Raw genomic sequence first — 14,166 nt, forward strand, 5'->3', positions numbered from 1 at the left:
CCAGTGTTGTGTAGGTAATAGAGACCTGCTTGTACTTTCTAAAACTTTTATTTCCTTCCCTTGGAATCAAAGGAAGGGAAAGCCCACACACTTTTTAAACCTTAACTTTGCACATACTTTGCAGAGGAATTTGTTGTTTACTTTGTTAGGTACTGCTGACAATATTGTATTGGAAATTAGTCTTGCTGATGTCAGGAGGTCAGTAGCTGCAAGAAAAAAGACAGGTGTGAAACTTTTCTCCATTCTTTATTGCAGATTGGAAGAGAACTTATACTGATTCACAGCTGCTTCCAATGAAACCATGCCCTTCATAGCAAACCAAACAATTAGATCAGTGAAAGGTTCAAATGCAGTTGTCACATTTTCTGACAAATTTACACAAGCAGCATCACAGTATTGAAATGCTAAGCTTTACATGTTGGTTGTTTATATTAAGGTGACTTAAATGTAGTGTCAAAGATGTATGTGACATTTAGACATTTAGATAAAGGTCAGAAAATATTTTTCTTGTAATTTTTGGAAAGCATCAACACATTTACCATTTTCATACCCCCCGCCCCACCTGAAACACACACACACACACACACACACACACACACACACACACACACACACACACACACACACACACACACACACACACACACACACACACACACACACATGACAGAACTCAGTACTATTCTTCAGGAAGTGTGAGACAGATGGCCAAACCTCTCAAAAGTCCCCGATTTTTACTCATATTTTAGTTCTGTCCCTGTTAATCCCGCCTAAAGTTGGTGACTGTTAGACAAAAGGTGACACATTTCACTTAATAAATAATGACAATAATTAGACTTATGCGCTTCTTTTGCTTCAGAATATTTATATTAATTCACATTCTCTTATCTGTCAATGTATCAGCTTAAAAGTTCTAATATAGTTTAAAAATGTACTTGATTGTCCGTGATTCTAATTAGATTTGTCCTGATTGGTTGAGAGCTGTACAGATGGCAACCCTATCAACGAGGTTTATTTATTTATTTATTTTACTTGACATTTGTTATCTGGGTTAATCCAACTGATTCAGTGTCCCATTTTCAGTGGAGACCAGAGGAGAAAAATTGTAGACAATTTACAAACTTTCAAAAGATATACAAAAATACATAGTGGTCAGATGTACAAATACTAAACATAAGATTTACTCAAATTCAACCAGCTAACTGAGGCTTTTAAAATTATTAACCATCCAAGTAAAACTCCCTCACTGTACAAAATACTTACCCCTTACTCCAACCTAAACTCCCTCAGGTCTTCCAAAAGTCTACAAGTAAGGACCATTAAATCTAACAATGCTGGTGGTGATGCACTATATGCCAATTCCATTGGCAAATCCTGGAACGCCCTACCAAACAACCTAAGACTTATGCCCTCTCAGCACCAATTTAAATTACATCTTAAAGCATACTTGAAATCCAAATGGTTATGCCCTTGCTCCAGTCCAGACTAATAAGCTACTGTCTCCGTACCTAGGCTTCTCTCAGCCTCCGCCTAACCCAAAAACCAAAGAACACTCTATTTTAGCCCTCCTTGTCTGGCTGTTCAAATCTGTACCTCGTGAAATCATTTAATAATTCTTGTTTTCTCTTATTTGGTCTGTAAGCATCAGTGTATTTAATTGTACTCACATGTTATAGGTTTATAATTGTATATGTATGAGGTTTATAATTGTATATGTATTAACCAGCAGATTATCTTGTGTATCAACATCAATGTTTTTGTTAAACTAACTATGACCTTGGAGCTTTTCTCCCCGGGCCTCCACTGAAAATGGACATGTATCCAGTTGGACTAGCCCGGTCAACAAATGTAAAATAAAAAAAAAAATAAAAAAAAAAAAAAAATAAATAAAATAAAATAAGATATGTTTACTACAATTCATAGCACTGCATTTTTCAAAGCAGTGAAAATAATATTACAAAAGAAAACCATGTATGAGATAGACTCTCAGTATTTAACAAAAGAGACATAGTATTAGAATAACTTTTGTGTTTTTAAATGTAGGAATAATACAGTAGAATTACATGGTAGAGAGAAATGGACAGAAAAGAGGGAAAATATCAAAGAAGAATAAAAGATGAGTAAGTGAAAAGAAAATGGTTGTCAAGTGGGTGGTTGATATGGACAGGACCAGGCCATTTGTAGATAGTCACAACCAAAAGCAGCAAACTTAAAAGTCCAAAAACTTGAGAAAAAAGCAGAAGCAAAGCTCAGGAAAGCAACTTTAATAACCACACTGGAACACTGGTTTGCGCTTTCGTCTCTCACCAAATTTACACGAGACTTCATCAGACAAATAACTTAGACACATATTCATTAATAAATACAATTGCAACAAATCACATGATAACCTTTAAGCATAATACTTAAAGATACACTCTACTATTTCATAAAACTAAGCCATCTAAAAACATCAGTGTTTAAAACCCCTTTTCTTAACTAAATTATTGTTTAAAACCCCTTATTTTTAAATACATTATAAATTCCTCTCTGTTATTTAACCCAGGTGGGAAGCATGCATTTAGTTTCACCTGCCAATCATACTCTAACCAACCCAATTCTTCTTCTGTGTTAACTATAAATGCTATATTTTTTAACTTTTCAAATACTATAAATTTATAATTGATTTTACATTTCTTAACTTTATAATGTTTATACATAGCATTTCTATCATCCCCTGTCTGAATAGCATATTTATGCTCATACATTCATTTACATAATTCTTGAGTTGTTTTCCAACATAAAAAGCATTACATTCTAGGCAGGTGATCAAATAAACAACATTATTCACTTTGCAGTTGAATAATCCTGGTACTTTAACAGTTATACTTCCCACTTTTAGATACTCATTATCAATATATAACAAGTTGCACAAATTACAATTAAAACATTTAACCATTCCACATCTGCCTTGTGTTTCACAATTAGAACTGAGTTTAGACTGAAAATAATTTTTAAATCTTTTTGCCCTCTTTTGAAAGAAATTAGGTCCTTCACCTACTATAGATAATAATTCCTCATTGTTTCTAAACACACTCCAATTTCTGATAACATTTTAATAGCTTTGGAGTCAGTACTATTATGAATGGCCATAGAAGTCTTATGATTAAACTCCTTTCTATACCTATTACTAACACTATAGTTCCTACTTTCTCTAAATTTCAGTTCTTCCTGAAATATTTTATCAACATATTCTTTTGGGTAACCCTTATAAATCATTTTAGTACATAGTTTCCTTCCACTAAAAAGTCTTCATCTTTCTTATTCAGGTTACTAATTCTTTTTAATTGACCTCTTACAATATTTAGCTTGTTAAATTCAGGATGCATGCTAGAGAAATGCAAATACATATTGTTTTGTACTTCTTTATTATATATCTTGGTTCCCAATTTACTTCCTTCTTTATAGACTACTAAGTCCAAAAACTTAACTTCTTCATAACTACTTTGGTGTGTGAATTTCAAGTACGTACAAATATTGTTTATATAATTTATAAATTCATCAAAATCTATCCTTGTTCCTCTCCACACCAAAAATATATCATCTATAAATATGTACATTGTGACAATTTTATCTTTAAATCTACTTTCCAATATGTATAGCTGTTCCCAACCATGCATAAAAATATTGGCATAACTGGGTGCCAATGCTGCCCTCATTGCCACCCCATTGGTTTGTACATAAATATCACTTCCAAAGCTAATAAAATTGTAAGATAATATTAAATCTATCATTTCCATTAATAAACCTACAGTGTTGGCAGAAAACAATTTGGTTCTTAACAGTTCTAGCCTGACCATATCCATTCCTTCTATATTAGGAATCATTGTATATAAAGATCTTATATCTAGGGTCACCATTAAGTCTGTACTGTTGACCTCTAGGGTACTTATCTTGGACAGAAAATCAAAGCTGTCCTTGATAAATGTTGTATTAGTAGGGACTACCTGCTGTAGGTGTCTACCTACAAAAACTGACAAGGCCTCTGTTTTACTATTGGCACTGGCAACAATCAGTCGCAGAGGTGGATTATCTAAGTTGTTATGGATCTTTGGCATTCCAAAGATCCTACTTAACTTAGGGTTATGGTTAATTAAACTTTTTCTCATGGTCTCATCTATTTTTCCTGTTAGAAACCACTCTTCAACACATGAATCAATCATTCCATAACCTTCCTTCACTTCTTTCATAGTGATTTGTTTGTAATAATTATCATCTGCTAGTAACTCACACATCTTTAAATCATATTCTTTTTTATCCAGTACCACAATAGAACCTCCTTTGTCTGCCCTCATAAACAGCACATCTGGATTATTTAACAGTTTATCGAAACATTCCTTTTCAAATTTAGACATATTATAATACTTTTATTCAGTTGGTTTATCAAACATTTCAATAATTTGTGCCTCACACATGTTTAAGAACGTTTCTAGATCCTTATGTAGTGGTGGGTTAAAACAACTTGGCTTATAAAAATGCAACTTTTTGTTATTGCTGCTACCAAATAGCAGCCTTAAATTTATCATTCTAACATAGCTTCTTAGCTCATTAATTGTCTGTAGTTTGTTAGCTCTTTGTGCAGGTGCAAAGTTCCAACCTCTACTTAGCACACTGCATTCAACATCAGACAAACAATAATCAGAGACATTTACAATTTTTAAATTTATAGTACCTATGTTTTCCATTGTTGCTTGTTGTGGTTCCATTTCGGCTTGCCCTGCCATTTTCTCACAAACCCGTTTTTTTGTTGTTGTTGATGTCGGTTATTATTTTGTTGAACCCCCCTTTGGTTGTTACCTGGGCCCAGGTTCTTTCTTTATCATTTCTCCTTTGATAAACTTCAATCAACTGCTGGCCATTCATACTAGCTGTTCCCGCTGTATTTGTACGAATTGCACACTCATTCCTCTCTTCACTAACAAACTTATTAGAACCGACTAAATTTTCAGGGCTGCTCACCATTCCATCAAGATCGCTCACACTTCTGGCAACATTGTTAGTTTTATTAGTTCTTTTGCCAGACACTTTTGAAGCAACCTGAGTGTTTTTATTTAGGCGTTCAGATCTCCGCACAGTTCTATTATCTGCTGTTATATTGGTGACGCCATTCTCACTGGTTATTCTCGCGATCTCATGCACATCCTTTTGTATTTCTTTTTGCGATATCAAGCCATACACTGATGCCACACCCCCTTCATAATCTTTATAATCTCTCTCAAACTTCTTCTTTTTACGATGGCTTATGGAATCATTCTATTTAATCAGATTTTCTTGAATGGCACATATCTTAGCGTTGAAATTCTCGGCTGATGTGACAGATTTCAGTTTAGAACTTAGTTCACGCACAGTTTCTCTAATCCGGGCAAGATTGATGTTATTGAAATTAAGTAAAATTTGCATATGTTGTAAGCCCGCCTTTTGATTCACTTACAACCATTTATCAACAAGTTCTTTAGGTAAATCACTCCCCACTGGCAGGTTATTGATTCTTAACCCTTTCGAGACTCTTTTCTCTCTTATGGTGTTTTCAAAAAAGAGATTATCCCACTGTAGACGCTTTTAGTTTAATAAGTCTGTTCTCCAGTTGAGAGAACATTTCAGAATAATTAACTTTCGGGCTAGACATTGCATTAGATTGACCGTTTATTATAAATGGATTCATTGGGGGAGCTAAACATCCATTCAGAAGATCTTCACTATTAAAATCAATGACAGTCCTAGTTAGGTTATTTACCTCTGTTGCATTTGTTGTAATGAATGAGCCTCCCGGTGTATCATTCAAGATACAACCTGCTGGTAACACTGTAAAGCTCGTTCCTGCTATCATACAGCTTTCCATTCCCTCAAGCTGCAACTCACAAAGAAACACAACCAAAAGCAGCAAGCTTAAAAGTCCAGAAACATGAGAAAAAAGCAGAAGCAAGGCTCAGGTAACCAACTTTAATAGCCACACTGGAACACTGGTTAGCGCTTTCATCTCTCACCAAATTCACACGAGACTTCATTGGACAAATAACTTAGACACATATTCATTAATAAATACAATTACAACAAATCACATGATAACCTTTAAGCATAATACTTAAAGATACACTCTATTAGTGTGTATAAGTTATTTGTCTGATGAAGACTCGTAAATTTGGTGAGAGACGAAAGCGCTAACCAATGTTCCAGTGTGGCTATTAAAGTTGGTTTCCTGAGCCTTGCTTCTGCTTTTTCCTCAAGCTTTTGTAGATAGTGTTTAAGTTCTTATTTAAACAAGTACTTTTGGTAAATGTTTCTTATATTGAGGGGAAGTGTATTCCAAGCATGAGTTACAGAGTATCTATAAAAGAACTTTCTAATATTTTTATTGGGTTTATAGATATAAACATATTAGAAAGTTCCTTTATAGATACTCTGTAGCTCATGCTTGGAATACACAAAGATGTCAATTGTACGAAAGTGATGGCAGGGGCTATAGTAAGATACTAGATGTGAGCTAGAGGGACAGGAAGAGAGGTCATTCAGAATGGAGTGAGTAATATGTAATTGAGGAAGTAGTAGTTGTTCAGAGAAGTCAAGCCATTGAAGTGTCCTAAGGATGAGACATTGATGAATTTTGTAAGGCAGATTAGAGACAGATTTGGCTATTTTATTGTATGTTTGCTGAAGTTTGGATAGTAGTGAAGGCTAAACATTAGTAAGGATAGGGGCTGCATACAGTAAACAGGGTAAAAGGAGAGACTGAGATAGAGAGGGCTTAGAGGAAGGGTTAAGGAATTTTTGATTGTGATAGAGTAGACCAAGTTTCTGGTGTTTTTTTTTTTTTATACATTGTTGGATGTGTATGTCAAATTTTAGTTCATCATCAGTAATGGCACCAAGCAATTTGGTATGGGGTTCGGGTTTAATGATAGTATTGTTAAGGGAGGTGATGGAAATGGAGGGTTTGTGACATGTGAGTGTTCTAGGAAAGAAAAGAAGGAGTATAGTTTTTTTTAGGATTTAGAACGACTTCATTATCTGACAGCCATGTTTCAACTGACAGGAATGTGTCCAAAGTGAGAGCTAAAACATCAGGAATGCTATGGGCAGTGGTGATAAGAGTGGAATCATCAGCGTATTATAGAAGTGTTGAGATGTTATTAGCAGAATGTAATTTTTTAGTGAAAATATTGAACAAGAGGGGCCTAAGATAGATCCTTGAGGAACACCAGTGTTGACTGGAAGGAAAGAGGAGAAGACAGCTTGCCAGTGAATGCAGTGTTGCCTGTTGGAGAAGTAACTTGAAAACCAGTTTATAGAGAAGCTAGAGAGATACAGATCAAAAAGTTTAGTTAGATGTTTAGAGTGAGAGACAGTTTCAAAGGTTTTAGAGAGATCAAGGAATAAACAGGAGACTAACATGTTGTTATCATGAGCTTCTGTTACTGTTTGGGTGAAGGAAAGGGGTCTATATTAAAATCCCGAAAGGCCTTAACATTGAATGTATGTACAGCGACACATAAACGTTGATGTACATAAACAGCAAAACATGTAATCGGCGAAAAGCACAATGCCAAATGTGTTACGTCAAACAAGAGTGCCTCACAGGTACATTCAAACAAACATACAAAACTGAAATTAACCCACTTTTGCAGGGGGCAAGTCCCCGTGCACCCCCCATGTGGGGGGCTGTGCCCCACACACTCCCCCTACTTAAATATACCAACTCCAAGACCGCACTACAGTGGGGAAAAGGATATATTTCCTTATCCCCATGATCACACTGCTGGCTAAACAAACACGTTTGGCGTTGTGATTTTCACCGTTTACATGTTTCGATGTTTATGTACATCAGCCTTTATGTGTCGATGTACATACATTCGATGTTAAGGCCTTTCGATATTTTAATATAGACCCGAAGGAAAGTAATGCAGTGGAAGTGCTATGGTGGGGGTCTAAAGCCATGTTGGGTGGGAGTTAGGTTATTATCAAGCAGGTGTTTGAGTAACTGGGTATGAATACACTTTTCCAGAATTTTGGATATAGGGGACAGGATAGCAATGGGGCCTATAGTTAGAAGGGTCGGTAAAGTTTGCACCCTTGTGAAGAGAGATTCTGTAGAAGGGTTTCTATATGTCAGGGACACAGGCTTCAGTAATGTAATGATTTATGAGTATAGAGACAGGATAGGCAATGGAATCTGCAGTGATTTTAAGAAAATACAAAGGTAGTTTATCAGTGGAGGGGGAGCAAGGCTTGAGTTTGTTTAGGAGAGATTTAATGAAGGTGGTGGGAACTGGTTTGAAAGAGAAGGTATTGGAGGGAGTTATGTTGGGAGATGAAGGAATGGTAAAGGAAGTATTACTTTTTAGTGTAGTAATATTTTTTATAAGAAGGTCTTACATGCTTTTTTGTGACTTCCTTCCAGAGGGTGATGCATATCTGGTGCACTCTTAGCACTGGAAGCAGAATTTTGACCCCAGCACTTACTGCTTGACATATTACAAGTTCATTTAGATGGCTAGGACTGGGTTGCTGCATGCCTCAATTCACTTATGGTTATAACCATCAGGAGTAAAGTAATTTTTAAGTCTTACAGAGACCAGAGGATATATAGTACTTGTGTCATTATCAGAGTCAGTTTTGCTGAAGAGTGAAGAGAGACAAACATAATCCCCATGACATCTGTGTCATGAAAGTTATCCAATGATAAAAAATAGAAAGTTGGTAATATATGGCTGTAGAATCACAGAACAACTTAGCAATGAAAAAAAATAGATACAATAGTTAAAAGCAAATACAACTGATAAGAATTTCCTACAATATTCCATACCCTTCCCTTAAAACAATCTTCCCACTGCAGGGATTGGGAAATAGAAATAATTTCCAGTGCTTTAATTTTACTGTGTCATTATCAAGGAGTCAGGCTTGTAGAAAACTGATTTTCCTGTACTTAAACAAATCACAATTTGATGTGAATAACAGCACAGAACATTTAACGTTACAAGACAGAAACAATAGTTATCTAAAGTTAAGGAGTAGGAAGATGTTCGTATTTTGTTTTGAAACTTACTTAGTAAGGGGAAACAAAAACATGACATTAGTTACAAAACAAATGGAAATAAAGCATTTTCTATAATATTAATGTAAAAAATAAATAAAAATATTTCTACTGAAGGCACTGGAGAAGAGAATTATTCTCAGATTCCACCCTTTCCAGTATCTGCTGTCACACATGAAACTGCAAGGATATAAGTGGAATGACAGTTTTATCACCTCAGATAGTGTGGGGGAGGGGACAGTCAATTCATCTTAGACTACAAAAAGATAGTTTGAACAAATGCTTGCAATTTAGCTACTTTTTTTTTTTGGTTGCAGCTGTATAACTCTTTAGTGTAAAATTGTTCTGAGACAAATATAAATGTGGTTCTTTCTAGGTAAAAAAGGACCAGTCCTCTTACAGAAGGTATATAAGAAGATGACATTGACTGACACTAATCCCTTTATATGTCAATGGGATGGGAATACACCACTACTTTCTTATGTGTAGTGTGACTCATGTAAAGCAGACTTGAAATGGATTATGGGAAAGAGAAAGGGTTGAAGAAAACAAGATCACACTGATATGTTAAGCCCCATGGGAAGCCATTTGAGGAAAAATATATTAACATTCTATAAGAAGCATACAGAGTAATTCTGAGGTGCTAAAATAGCTTGGAAAACAAAGACAGTGAAAGATTTATTTTTACTTCTAAGGTGGAGTTTTCCTTTAAGTCAACACATATTTGATTAGCATCTCAGTCACTATAATAGGTGACAAAAGGTAGGGAAGAATGACAAGGCAAGAGCCTACTCATCTTCCTCTGAGGAGAGAACAGATGATGTGCTGGAGTGACTGCCCATTGCCTAGCGGGGACAAAGTCCAGCAAACAATTGATAACTGCTGGACTTTGCATATGGAGGAACTATGGGAAAGTGTATCACTAAAGGAGAATCAGGACTCTCCTCCCTAAATTTACCTCATGCTATGCAGTAATGTACATACCAAACAACTTGTCAGCAGGTGTAAAACCTCTGCACACACACACACACACACACACACACACACACACACGTATCAGTACTTCTTAACCTGCTGCAGTGTGATGACCTCTACTGCCCTCCCCAATGTTTTTGTTAGCGAAGAAGCTATCTCTGCCAAGATAAGTAGAACACCCCCTCCTCGATGAGGGCTTATATCAACATGTGTCCCAATATGTGGTGGCTCAGGATGATCAGATGGAGCTATGACACTATAGAAAGAGACTGTATGAATTCTTTTTTTTTTCAGTAATAAACCTTTATTGTTTTAGCATTTTCCATACAAACTTAAACAAAACAAAAATATTAATACATTCTATCTATTATGTCTAATACAATCACAAAAACATATATACAATATTTACATGAATGCTTCCAAATGTAACATCAAATTGTACAAAAACATATAACAAAAGAATTATAAATAGATCAGATATCTCAATCTTTTACTTATTAACAACTTTTCCCTTAAAGAATATATATGTCTCACACTACACTCGATCTCTATATATTATGCCAGTATGATATTAAAAATTTGCTCCCATAACTTTGGATTATTGATATTTTTATTATGATCCTTCAAAAGTAGTTTGTGGGCTAATATATGTCTTATTGCTAAAGTCCTAAAATTGTTCCATGACGTTTGAGATGGATTTAACCAGTTTGTAACTATATAAAGTTTCATTAATAAAAAAATATTAATAAATATAGTGATTTGGGATCTAGGAAGTTGTTTTGGAGGAATATGTAATATCATGAATTCCCATGAAAGTGTTGAACTTTGATATCCCATCTTTTGAAGTTGTAATTTTAAGGAATTCCAAAGTTTATAAATACATTTACAACTCCAGAACATATGAAGAAGATCTGCTGTTTGATCTGTACAATATGGGCAGTTTAGGATTAAACTTGTGCAATCTGAGGCGTGTATAATAGGCATTACCAAAAATCATAAGTTGAGTATACATTAATTTTTGAAAATATATTGATTTCGTTGTTAGATTAATTGCCTTCATAAACTGCTTTTCTTCTATAAGTGGTAGTTTATCCCTCCAATATTTTGAAATAAGAACTGTATTCTGAAATTTAAGATCCTTTATTAGTTTATTAGTGGCTGCTATATATTTGACGTCTTGTTGAAGAGTTTGCCACAAATTGAAACATTTTGTTATTTCCTCATCTTTAATTTTAAAGTCATCAAAGTAGCTTATAGAGAGTTCTTTAATCTGCCTCAAAATAGTTAAATATGATTTGGGCAGATTCATTTCTTGTCTTATTGTATTAATGGACTCCTTTAAGTAAGGATTTATATCAAGTAGAGTAAAATTCATCATAAGAGGAAAATTTTTAAGATTTATTAATTTATTATTAATTTTCAAATTAGGATTTCTATGAAAAGGTTGGAAGACCATCATATGCTGCATAAGATTTAAGGATTCAAATAAATTTTGTAATGACGTTATATATAATTTAATGTGATCCATTATATCATATAATTTAAGCTTTTCCTTTCTTAAGAAAGGTACTGCTTTGGGGTTAATATTCAAATTCACAATGTGTTTATAGTTCAAAGTTACCCACGTTGGTGACCATTTATTACTAAATATATCATAATTGGCAATTCTTAAGATTCTGTTCGAGTTTATTATTAAATAGTGAGTTTCAAAATTTGGTAAATCTAATCCCCCTTTATTTTTTGGAGTCATCAATTTATCATATGATATCCTGGTCTTTTTTGGGTCCCAAATAAACTTAGCTGATTCCCTATGAATTTGTTTAAAAAAACCCTTGGAAATTAACACGAGCAGATCTAAATATATATAATAATCTGGGTAAAACATTCATTTTAATAATTGCAACTTTTGCTAATACCGGTAACTTTAAATTATTCCATCTCTTAAAATCAAATATTATGTGATCCCAGACTAATTTAATGTTAGTGTTATAAAAATCCTTATCATCTGTAGAAAAGGTAATACCCAAGTATTTAATTTTATCTTCAGATTTTACCTGTCCCACCAATGGGAGAAGTGAAAAGGGTTTAGGAGTCTTTAAAGGAAATATGTTTGTTTTTTTAAGATTAATTTTGTAATTAGATATTACTGCAAAGTTCTCCACCACTTTCAGTAGTTTTTCAGTGTCTGAGATTGGTGTTGTGCAGTATATATTAAGGTCATCTGCAAACGCCGCCATGGATATTTTTGTTCCATATAATATAGGGGCATTATGATATACATTCTGTTTAATATATAAAAATAAAGGCTCTAGGTATATATTAAACAACAAGGGAGACAAAGGACAGCCCTGTCGTGTTCCATTTTTAAGTTGTATTCTTTTAGAAAAACTTTTGTTGATATATAAAGTGGTGTAAGGATTAGTATATAAGATTTGTAACCATAATATAAATTCCTGGGGTATATTAAAATATGGCAAAGTGTCAAACAAGAACTCTACATCAACCCTATCAAAAGCCTTTTGCGCATCAATTATGAGTGCATAAATATTTAAATTCTTTTGTTTAGCATAAGAGATTAATGAATGTAGTGTTAATGTATTGTCGCTTGTTTGTCTGGCAGTTACAAAACCAGCTTGTTCACTAGAGATTATTTGATTCATTATTCTTTTCAATCTATTAGCCAAGATAGAAGTCAAAATTTTCATATCAACATTTAAAAGTGAAATTGGTCTATAATTATCCGGATTCTGAGTATCAGCATTCATTTTAGGTATAAGAATAGTTTTTGATGCGTTAAAATGGAGATCATTAATTTTATTATTAATTATATAATTAAATACAATCAAGAGTATTTTACCAAGAATATCACAGAAAGTTTTGTAGAATTCAGCAGTCAGGCCATCGGGCCCCGGTGCCTTGTATGATTTGAAGTCTTTAATTATATCAGTTATTTCTTCACCCGATATAGGTTTAATTAGGTCTTCTTGGGAAATATCATCTATTTTTGGGAAACTAATTTTCTGAAAAAATTCTTTATTAGATCTGTTTAAGGATAGATCCTTTTGATCAGCATAAATATCAGAGTATATTCTTTCAAAAACATTAATAATATCTTTGGTTTTAGAATATATTGTATTGTCCAAATGTATTTCCGAGATTAAAGATGCTGTTTTTGATTGATTAATAATTCTAGCTAATGCCCTTGATGGCATTTGAATATGATTAGCATATCTCGCTAACATTTTATGTTCATAAAACGTCAACCTATTATTTTGAATTAAGAAAAGATCTTTTTGACATTTGAATAATTCCTCCTCTGTTTGACTGTTGTAATTCTGAATCAACTCTTGGTCAAGTGAATTTATTTTAACTTCCAAATCTTGTGTCTCTCTAATATACATTTTTTTATAATATGAAGCTTTTTGCAAGAAGATCCCTCTTATTTGCGTCTTAACTGTTGCCCATTCTATATCAGGAGAATGTTGTGGTTTCTCCAACTTAACTAGTATACTATTAAGAACATCTGTAATTTCATGTATTATTTCTTCTTTATTTAATAGATTTGGGTTTAAAGACCAATTATAACCCCTGTGAGACAAATTATGTTTAGAATCTTTAGAAAAACTTAATGAAATTTTTGAATGATCCGATAAATAACGCGCATGTATGAGAACTGATGGTTCAAAATTAACCATTGTTTGTGAAATCAAAAAAAAGTCTATTCTCGACCACATTTTGTGACACGGTGAATAAAAAGTAAAATTGTTTGTATTAGAATGGTTATTCAGATATTTAAAAGGGTCATATATAGTTGAAAATCTTCTTTCAAATCATTTAATGCAACCACCGCTTGCCTATTGAACGACCTTTGTGGACAAGACCTATCCAACTTCGGATTCTGATAGGAGTTCCAATCCCCTCCTATTATTATATAATAGTTATTATATTGGTTTAACAGCGGGTAAAGTGATGCTATAAAACATTGTTGATTACTACATGGTACGTATACATTACAAAGTAAAATAGGTTTATCATGTAGAGTAGATGAGAGAGTAACAAAGCACCACCTTCCTTCTTTATCTATTTTAGAGTCCACGATCTTCCCTTGATATTGATTTTTAATA

The sequence above is a fragment of the Protopterus annectens genome, chromosome 9.part0 (assembly GCF_019279795.1).
Source record: "Protopterus annectens isolate FY-2018-M chromosome 9.part0, PAN1.0, whole genome shotgun sequence".
Taxonomy (NCBI): Eukaryota; Metazoa; Chordata; order Ceratodontiformes; family Protopteridae; genus Protopterus; species Protopterus annectens.